The sequence below is a fragment of the Quercus lobata genome, chromosome 10 (assembly GCF_001633185.2).
Source record: "Quercus lobata isolate SW786 chromosome 10, ValleyOak3.0 Primary Assembly, whole genome shotgun sequence".
Lineage (NCBI taxonomy): Eukaryota > Viridiplantae > Streptophyta > Magnoliopsida > Fagales > Fagaceae > Quercus > Quercus lobata.
In genome coordinates this window covers 42,720,321-42,730,679 of record NC_044913.1, presented here as the reverse complement: position 1 = coordinate 42,730,679, position 10,359 = coordinate 42,720,321, and positions in this window count along the sequence as shown.

Genomic DNA, 10,359 nt, shown 5'->3' with positions numbered 1-10,359 from the left:
AATGGAATGGAAATGAATGAAAATAATAATTTTAGAATATTTTTCCTTTCCTTATTTGGGAATTTTAATAAAGGAAATGGAAAGTTCATTACCTTATTTGAGAGTTTAAGTGTGAGGGAATGGAATAGATAGGAGGGAACACTCATTCCTCTCTATTCCTTTAAAACCTCAAATTTTCATTCTCCGAAATTTGGAGGAATGGGAGAAAATAAAATTAGATTTAATAATTTTTTATTAAAACTCCTAAAATACCCCTATATATTCAACCCTTTATTTTAAAATAGGGTCTAATAGCAATATTGTCATAAAAAGATTCTGTTTTATTCCCTCTATGTTGTTTCCAAATAAGATTACTTACATTCCATTTATTTTTATTCTTTTCCATTCCTTTACTTTAAAACATCCAATCAAGGTTACTTAATTTTATTTCATTCCATTCTTTTCCATTCCTTTCCCTTACTTATATACATTCCATTCCTTTCCATTCCCTTATGAGCTCCCAAACGGAGCCTAAAAAATAAAGAAAATGAATGATTAATTCAACAAAAGAAGTAAAATTAATCACCCCAAGCTATAAAGTGATTATGCAATTTATCAAAAAATTTAATTAAGTTTAATTAATTGGCAAAATTTCTCCAAAAAATGGGCTTAAAGAGAGTGTAGCCACTTGTTAGAGGGAGAAATAGTCATGGCTATTTTGATAGTGAGATTTGCATATGAACTTGTATGAGTTGTATATACCTTAGACTTGGTTAAAATAAAAGCACCGTTTGGTACACTTGAAAAAGTATTGGTGGCATTAGTAATATGGGCTGCTAATCAAGAGGCCCACACATTAGTTTGTTGGGATGACTTTTGTAACTGAGCGCGATGGGCCTTCCGTCTTTTGGGCAATAAAAGTTACACACACAGTAGAAAAATGAAATAGTATGGGTCTTTTCTTTTCTTTTCTTTTCTTTTTTTTTCTTTTTTTTTTATGGGATCTTTTCTTTTCTTTTTTTCTAATTTATAAATATTAATTTTATTTTTTTAAGAAAAAAGTATTATGGGTCTAGATGCAGCCGCTACTGAACACGTTTATAAAATAGAGTTGATCGGTTCAATTTTTGTAGGATATGGACGATGAAGAGATCAATCTGAACCATTAATTAAGTATTCATGTTTTTCTTATGAACCCATAGCTAAGCATTTAGAAGCATTAATTGTAGAATTAGGAAAAAAAATGAAGAAACATTAATAGTAGAACCTGAACTTTAAAGTCTTTGCTTTGCCTAGGTGCTAAATATTCTCTAGTCTTTTGAGGCAAGTTCTAGGCAAAGAAGCTGAGAACAACAGAAATACATGGTCGGTCACTTCCATAATTAATATTGCAAGGTCAAAAATCCTACTTGGTCAATAATTATATGGAATTTTAGTTTTTAATATTGTGGAGTTGACTTGCAAAGAAGGATAGGTCAACCAGTGCAAAGCATGCAACCTATTATTGAAGTATTGATGCTTGAAGTTCATTTTATTGTTACCCTGTCCAAGAACATTGGCCTGAACTTCATATTTCAATGTACATACAAATAGTTAGTCATGTTTCAGACTGCCACTTATGTCGAAGAAATTTTAGATTTCGGTGGGTCTCAGTTTCCTTCAAAATATTTGTATTTAATTTACGTCAACCATATACCATAGCGTTGTTCCCTAATTTCAGCCCAATAAAATTTGAAGCTACAATATAGTTCACAACATTTTAACAATTATTGGGGTGAAAGATTACCATTAGTGAATAATAAAAGTAATGTTAGTTATTATCTTAATCAATGAAAATGATGTTGTACTAATCATAATTTACTACCTCAACAATTTGTAAAATTTGTTGTGTTTATAGCAATGTTGAATTCCAGTCATCATCTACTGGGTTTAAAATCATTTTGAGGGTCTTTTATTGTTGGCAAATTGTGTGTCAAGTTAAGTTTCAATTGTAATTGTATTGATTTCCATGTATATATTTTATTTGAGTAATTATAATAAATTGAGTAATCAAGGTTGAAGAGATGAAAGAATAAGTGAAACTTGTTGCTTAAGCAATCTCGGTTGAGTGAAAATTGAAGTATTAGGCAAGATGATTAAGGAGAGGTTTAGCGTAGACCTACAAAGAAGCTTGCTCGACACTCACCAGTCACCTTGGTCGTGCAAGATTCTCAAAAACTTAGTGTATCAGAATTTTCCAAATTCGTGAACAAGTCAAGAGGTTGCATGTAAACCTATAGATAAAATTGTATTTCTCTCCTATACCTTCACCCTCTCCCATTGAATACATTTGAAAGGAGAACATCATCAAAACACAGAGCGTTACCTTGGGCGTTTTGGTTTGCCGAAAACCAGTGACTATTTGAAATCTTTAAGAAATCGTGAACTGTTTGTCTGATTGGACTTGCGGTTGGCGTCTTGACCTGTATTTTAAAGACTGTGAACAGAAACGATTGATGCAGACTTGCAATCGATGATGCTTGCAATTTGAATTGGATTAGTCAATCACGTGTTAATTAAGTAAAATTTATTAAACTGTGTAGCAAGCGGCATTAGGGTCTAAACGTGTAACTAGCAAAAAGTGTATGCTGCAGAAGTTATATACCAGGTCTCTCTTTCTTTCTTCCCTTCATTCTGAGAGATGGTAAGAATCTAATGCATGGATAAAGATCCATTTCGATTTAAAAGAAAATAGATAGAAATTATTTCCTAATCAAGATTCAGTTTTAAACCAATATAATTTTGGTCGCAGATCATGGGTATGAAAATGACACTTGAGAATTGGGATGCCAAAACCACGTACGCATACACAAAAGCAAATGAGAGAAGGGAGATTTCAAACTACCAAAAGTACACTTCTTACTTAGATAATCTTACAAAGATCAACACATCATGATTGATCATACATTATTTCTCTATCCGCCATATATTCAACTCTTAGTGCTAACTCTTCCTTCCCAACAAAAGGGCAAAAAAAAAAAAATTCCAACAAAAAGGAAAAGGGATTGCACAGAGAGAGAGAGAGACATATGTAATATGCAACCGTTACATAAGATAATAAATTAAGAGGAGAAGAAGAAGAAGAAGAAGAAGAGGATGACGATGAAGACGATGAGCTAGTCTTCTTTGCTGCATCTGCAAAATAAAATATTCTTCAGTGTCTGGGTAAAAGAGGCCCAAATTCGGTGCTTGATACGTCTTCTGGGGACCGGGGGTAAATTATTCATGCCGACGTTTTTGGACACAGCAGCCTTCTGTTCTGGTTGACGTGACCCAAAAGCCATGGCAGTAATCTTTTGTAGTTTAGAGCAAAAGAGATTGAGAAAGTACTGCGATTTCAAGGCGTCTGTAGTTAGATGAAAAGAAGTAACCATGCATGTACATATATATATAGGTAACTAGGAATCCTTGTTACATAATCTCTGTTTGTGTGTGTGTTTGATTAATCTATCTTGGTGGAAAAAAAAAAAAAAAAAAAGTTGTGTGCTTGACTAAGTCAGATTGTCACAGTGTGAACTATGACCGCCTACATTTGCATGAAAGAATTTTGTCCTTTCCATTTTTTTACCGTCTTGTACGCATACATGCATGTTTTTCTTCTTCTTTGTTGCTGAATTACATGCATGTTTTTCTTTTGGGTCCTTTATGGTAAAAAGGATTCTCAGTAAAATTACATTGTTGTTTATTTGGATTATATTTGTCATCGTTGTGATTCAGTTAGATTTAGCTTTAAAAAAGTATCGGATTGAGTGTATTTGTTTATTTTTCGAACAAAAATGAAAAAAAAAATTAGTTGGTTTAAAAAATAATGAAGGAATTATATGTACTTTCCACGATTTTTTTATTTACTTTCCAATATTCATTGTTTTTGTTATAAATGATACTTTTTAAACTCAGAACTCCTCATCATTGCTTATTATTGTTATCATCACATAAGAATTAACCGTGTTTGGATTCAAACGGTGAAGGACAAAGGAAAGGAAAGAGTAAAGGGAAGACAAATGGAAAATATATAATAAAGAAAATATTTTTCTCATATATATTTATATATTTAAAATAAAAAGGGAATAAGGAAAAAAGAAAATTGATAAACATTTATGCTTTTCTTTACTTTTTTTTTTTTTTTTTTAATATGCTTATTTCTCTTTTATTATTATTTTTTTTAGAAAATTTCAACTTATGACATCCATTCTTAAGGATAACTTTTTATCATCAGATTAATACATCAATCAGTTTTTGATATAAACGGGGTTAAACTCCTGATCTCTTATACAGTCATAAAAACTTTTAGCAATTGAGCTATTTGATTTGTGAAGGGAAGAGAAATGAAAAAGAAAAATATATGTTTTGTTACATTTATACCTTGATAATGTAGAGAGGTAAACACGAAGTAATGGGCAAAATTGTAAATTTCTAAGTCATTAAAGTCATTAAAAAAGTCAAAAATGGCAGTTGCAATTTTTTAACTCCAATTTTCTCTCCAATCATGCCCAGATTGTGGGGAGTATAAAAAATATGGGCCCACGAGAAATTATTTCTTTCCCTTTTGGTCTTTTTCTTTCTCTCTTATGAACCATGTCACAACCCGTTTCAATCATGGTACAAGATTTTGACTTGAAGGATATGGATTCTTGTTTAAATATATTAATTTTTTCAAAATATGAATGCTTTAAAAATCACATCACCTTAATTAATGAAAAAGCAATAGGAGTTTTTCGTAATTTAGAAAGGGTGCGCGGTTGGTTTGCTGTGATCAATTCATATTTGTTTTCATTTGTGCTATTAACGTCACTTTTTTAATTATTAACAACAGCTCAATTTATTTTGTGCCTTTATAGCATTTTTCCGATTTTAAATGCTCTCCTCCTAGCAATATAGTACAGTGGATACCCCCAGCTTAGTCTTGGTATAAGATTAATACTGATGGGGTTACTTTTGTTTACACACAGCAAGAGTTGGGGTTATTATTCGGGACTACAAAGTGTAAGTAGAGACAGCCCTAAGCAAGAACTTACCAATCCTGCTGGGTCCTATAGAGATTGAAGCAAAAGCATTGGAGGAAAGGGTTCTTTTTGCTTGGGACATTAGGGGTACAAGATGTGGTGCTTGAGAGTGACTCCAAGATAGTTGTTGATGCGTTAATTGGAACTAGGGAAGCTCCAGTTGCTATTGACAATATTATAGGTGGGATTAGAGCAAAATTGAAGGATTTTAGATGTGTGGAAATTTCTCATGTTAAGTGAGATGGCAATCGTCTAGCTCATCTTTTGGCTCAATATGCCAAATATTTAAATAGTTATCAAACTTGGATAGAGGAAAACCCTAGTATGGTTGAGTTGGTTTTGGCTCATGATGTATTATGTTTATCTTCTTCTTAATAAAGTTATGGTCTTTTTATTAATTAAAAAAAATGCGCTCCTCCCATAAAGAAGACAATCGGTGATAATCCTATTTGGCTATGAAAATTATAATCCCTACTTTATCAACAGGGTTTAAATGGGTCCCAAAGAGGAAATTCAAGGGGAGAAATATGAACAAAATAATTGAACTATAGTTTGACCTAATCAACTACAGCCAAGGAGTTATTGTAATTAAGCATGTGATTCATTAATATGATGTTGTCACTCTTTTTTGGTTGGGTATGTTTTCTCTCGCATCTCAATTCTCACAATCCACCTCAGTGGATTTCAATTTCATTGCTCCCAATGCAAGATTATAATTCATTATATCGCATATCAAATATTTCCTCATGCATTTTTATTAATTACCTTCTTTTTTTTCTTAGATCCTATAATGGTTTGGAGTAATTCTTAAATACTCCTAGAGTACGGTGAATGGTGCTCCATCTTCTCACATTTATAGTGGGGTCTATCATAAATGTGAGAGAATGGAGCATCATTTCACTACTCCGAGAGTATTTAAGTATTTTTCTTATAGTTTGACCCATAATATTGTCAATTGAGCCTCTTTTTGTTTGGTATGGAATCCTTCCTAATCCATCTCATCTCTTTCTACCTAGATTTTTTCCTAAAAATGATGATGTTGATGAACCAATTCCACGATTCCCTTTACCCTCTTTAGGTCCTCAATAAAATTACACTACTTAATAATATATTATATTATACATATTTTCTTATAATAATAATATACTATACACACATATATAATAATTCCAACTTGATCAATCAAAGTTTTTTATCAGGTCTTTGTTACTTCAATTCTTTCTTAAGGACTATAATATGTTTGTCATAATTTCTGCCATAATTATTTTGACATAACAAATTATAAGTGACTTCATATTACTTTTACATAGACCTATCACTTTCTTTATTAGTGCTTATATTTTTGTGCACATATTTGTAGGCAGAAGTTGGAAGGCATACACAGATGAATCCAAGTTTGATGTGACACTATGAATCCAAGAATATTCCTAGTTTTTACATACTATACCATGAATGACCGCAGCTCATTCTTGCCTTAGTAACGTTGTATCCCTTCCATGATTCAAGTTAGGTTTTGCCTTGCCTTGGTAACCTTGTATCCCTTCCATGATTCAAGTTAGGTTTTGTCTCCCTTCACCGTTTCATGTCCACCGAATCCACAACTTTTTTATTTTTGTTACAAAAATTAGAAATAAAGAGAAATATTATGTTCATAATATTATTACAATATTTTCACAACAAATCATAAGTAACAGGTTATTATTAACAGTTACTAATGAGTAAAAAAGAAATTTTAATAATGAGTTTAAATCAAAACCAATAATAACTTATGTATCATTTAAAATTTATTGTGAAAATATTGTGAATGGTAACACTTCTTTCTAACAAATATTCCATCAAAAAAATATCTTAGTCTTAGCCAATGCCGAAATTCGTATAGTAGAATTCATATTCATGTCTGTCTTGCAGGGGCGGAGCTACTTGGCCCCCCCCTCCCCCCAAATTTTAAAAATACTTTAATACTATATATAACTATTTAACATTTTAATTATTAGCCTACAAAAATGGGACTTGGCCCCCCCAAATATTTGAGCTAGTCCAATGATATTCTTAAAAAAAAATTTCCAATTGATCTAGTAGTTATAGAGAATATTTTTTTTCCTCACATTTATTTTTTATTGTAAAATGTGTTTTTGTGTCTATTAAAGTCTTGGATCTTTCATATCTTTGAATACTTCATTAATTCAGTTGAAATTTTTTTACTCACTTTGGTAGACAATTTGGTAACTTATATTAAAAATAAAAATTTTAAGGATTTACTATGAAAGATACTAAATTATATGTGTGTATGGATGTATATGTTTATGCGTATTTATGAAAGTTTGTATAAATTAATAAATTAGTATCATAAGTTGGCCCCTAAACAAAAATTTCTTGCTACGCCCCTAGTCTTGCTACACGATGGTGATTGACGACTGATGGTTTGATTCTTTCTTGATTCACTTAATGAAAACAAACAAATTGTAAGGTTGTGTGAAAGCGTAATATTATTCAGCAAAAAAAGAAAAAGAAAGAGTCATATTGTTTTATTTTTTTATTTTTTTCGCTAAAGAAAGAGTAATATTGTTGGTCAGTCTTGGTCAGTCCTTTTACACATGTCGCCACATAAAGAAGACTTTGTAAAAGTACTACAGCTCCTAGAATCTCTAGCATATATTTACTCACACCACAATGTTGTTTGTGACATTTAGCCAAAAACAAAATTCTACTCTTCTTCTTTTTATTTTATTTTATTTTTTTATTTCCGTTTGGAGAATTAAATAGAGGGCCACTGTGTTCTTATTTATACTTTTAGAAGAAAGGGAAATTAAATTTTTCATGGTTAGGAGTTAGAAATCTTTTTGTACATTTGTCAAATTCTACTCTTCTTCTTTTTATTTTATTTTATTTTATTTCCATTTGGAGAATTAAATAGAGGGCCACTGTGTTTTTATTTATACTTTTAGAAGAAAGGAAAATTAAAATTTTCATGGTTAGGAGTTAGAAATCTTTTTTTTACATTTGCCATTTATGAAAAATAAGGTATTCCTTTTTTTTATTTATTATTGTTAATTTTTTTTCTTCTTATATTAACTTATATATATATATATATATATATATATATATGTACGCGCTAAGGCAAGTTAAGTTACGTATGTTATTTGAATTATTTAAATTAAATTAAATTATTATATGTTCACAATTTAAAAACTATTATTACAATCTAATTGTGAATTTTTTATTTAACTTAACAAAAATCTTGATCTATAATATTGGAAGAGTGTTAATTGTGCTCAATAAAATTTAAAAGATAATTCATAGTTTATAACTAAATTGATTTGATGAAAAAAAAAAAAACACATTCTTTTGAATTAGGGTGTCCATGAGTCGGTTCAGATCAGGTTTGTACTCAACCCACTACCGACAACCTAATCTCATCGGGTACACAAAAACTCAATCCGCCATGAATCAAAAGGGAGCATTGGATTGAGTGGCTTTGATCTTTTATCAGGTGGCATGGTTTACGACAATAAGCTCAAAATAGTGAATCTCTAGTGACATCTCGCTAGATCTAACTAAGATCTTGTCCAATATGGCTAAGATCTAGCCAAATCCATTGAAGATCTCTCTAGATTCGGTGAAAATCTCATCGAATATGGTTGAAGTCTTGTCAAATTTGGAAAATCTAGCCAAAAAAAACTTAGTGCGTTGGTCAGATTGGGTGGCTTAGGTTTTGGACGAGGAAAACCACCACCCCGAACAACCAAAATGCATTTTTGGAGGATGAGACCCGTCGGAGTCGTTGGATTGAGCAGTAGTTGGTTTAAGTCTAGTTAGATGGTTCGAATGGGTCAAGTCTTCGAGTTTGTCGGACAACCCTATTTTTTGAATTATATAAAAACTAATTTGATGTAATTTACATATGTTGGGGTGGGGGGTGGGATTTAAGTTAACCTGTTGTAACTCTAAGATATGTTATAGCATACAATATTTCTTTATTGAATGTAAACTTCAAAAATTTTATCATTGGATTGGATTTTTTTCTTATATCCTACATGCTTGAAAAAATTCAAAATAAACTAAGATCAATATCTATATTACTAATCAAATATTTAAAATTCAAGTTTTTGTATTTAAAATTATGCACAATAAGTTGGATTTATTAATCAAATAGTAAATTGCATCTTATTTACACAAGACTTTGTATTCATGTACATTGAGAATATATAATCTAACAGTGAGATTTTTGAAATATTAACACAATAAAAAGTACTTGAAATTTTCTCTATAATAAATTATTATTTGAAAATAAAATTTCTTGGTATTTAACTTGGCGGATTCAAAAATTTTTTACCTAAAAGAAAACGCACGTGTTACTTGTGACTTGTGAGCTATAGAGGGTCGTTCAAGGTATTTAAGTGTTGCCATTATTTACCTTTGATTTGGTGTTGCAATTTGCCAATTTTTCTCTGCCCTATAAAAGGTTCAGAAGAAATATATATAAAAAGAATCAGTCAACAAGCCAAGTACAGTGTAGGACAATTTTCTCTTTCTTTTTCCTTAGGAAACATCTTTTGTTTTCGATTATGTCTTTGTCAACGGTTGTTTTCCCCAACCAACCCACAAGAAAATAGTTGAAGTAGTGGAAAAGTGAGAAGATAAAAAATTGTGGAAAGATGGAAAAGTGGGAGAATGGAAAATTTTTTTGTTTGGTTGAAGAGAAAAATAGAAGGATGGAAAATGTAATTTATATAAATTGACTATTATACCATTGTTACATGATAAGTAAAAAATAAATTTATTTGTACTTATTAAATAATATAAAATTTACCACATCATCACTTTTACAAAACACTAATATCAATTTATCTATTATACACACTTTTTTATTAAAATAATATTTTTTCTCACTTTTTTTTAATTATTTTCCACCTACCCCACCTAACCCGTAAAATGACTTAACTCTCACTTTCCCCTAACCCACAAAAAGTCTCCGCCCCCCAAGTCTCTGCATCTCTTTTTTTTTTTTTTTTTTTTTTTTTTTGAGATAGTTCGAAAGCTAGAACTCTCTCATCCCTCAAGTCTCTGCATCTCCCTTTTTTTTTTTTTTTTTTTTTTTTTTTTGTTTTTGACCATTTGAAAGCTACAAGGAAGAGAGAAGATGATGATGATTGAAACATAAGGGTTTGATTTTTAGTTGATTTTCTGTGGATTTTGGGTTTGATTTTGAGTTGATTTTGTTTTGGGTTTATTTTGAGTTGGGTTTGGGATGGGTTTTTCAATGGAGTTTGAGTTGATTTTAAGTTGTTTTGTGTTGATTTTGAGTTATTTTTGGGTTGCGGTGGTGATAGTTGGGTTG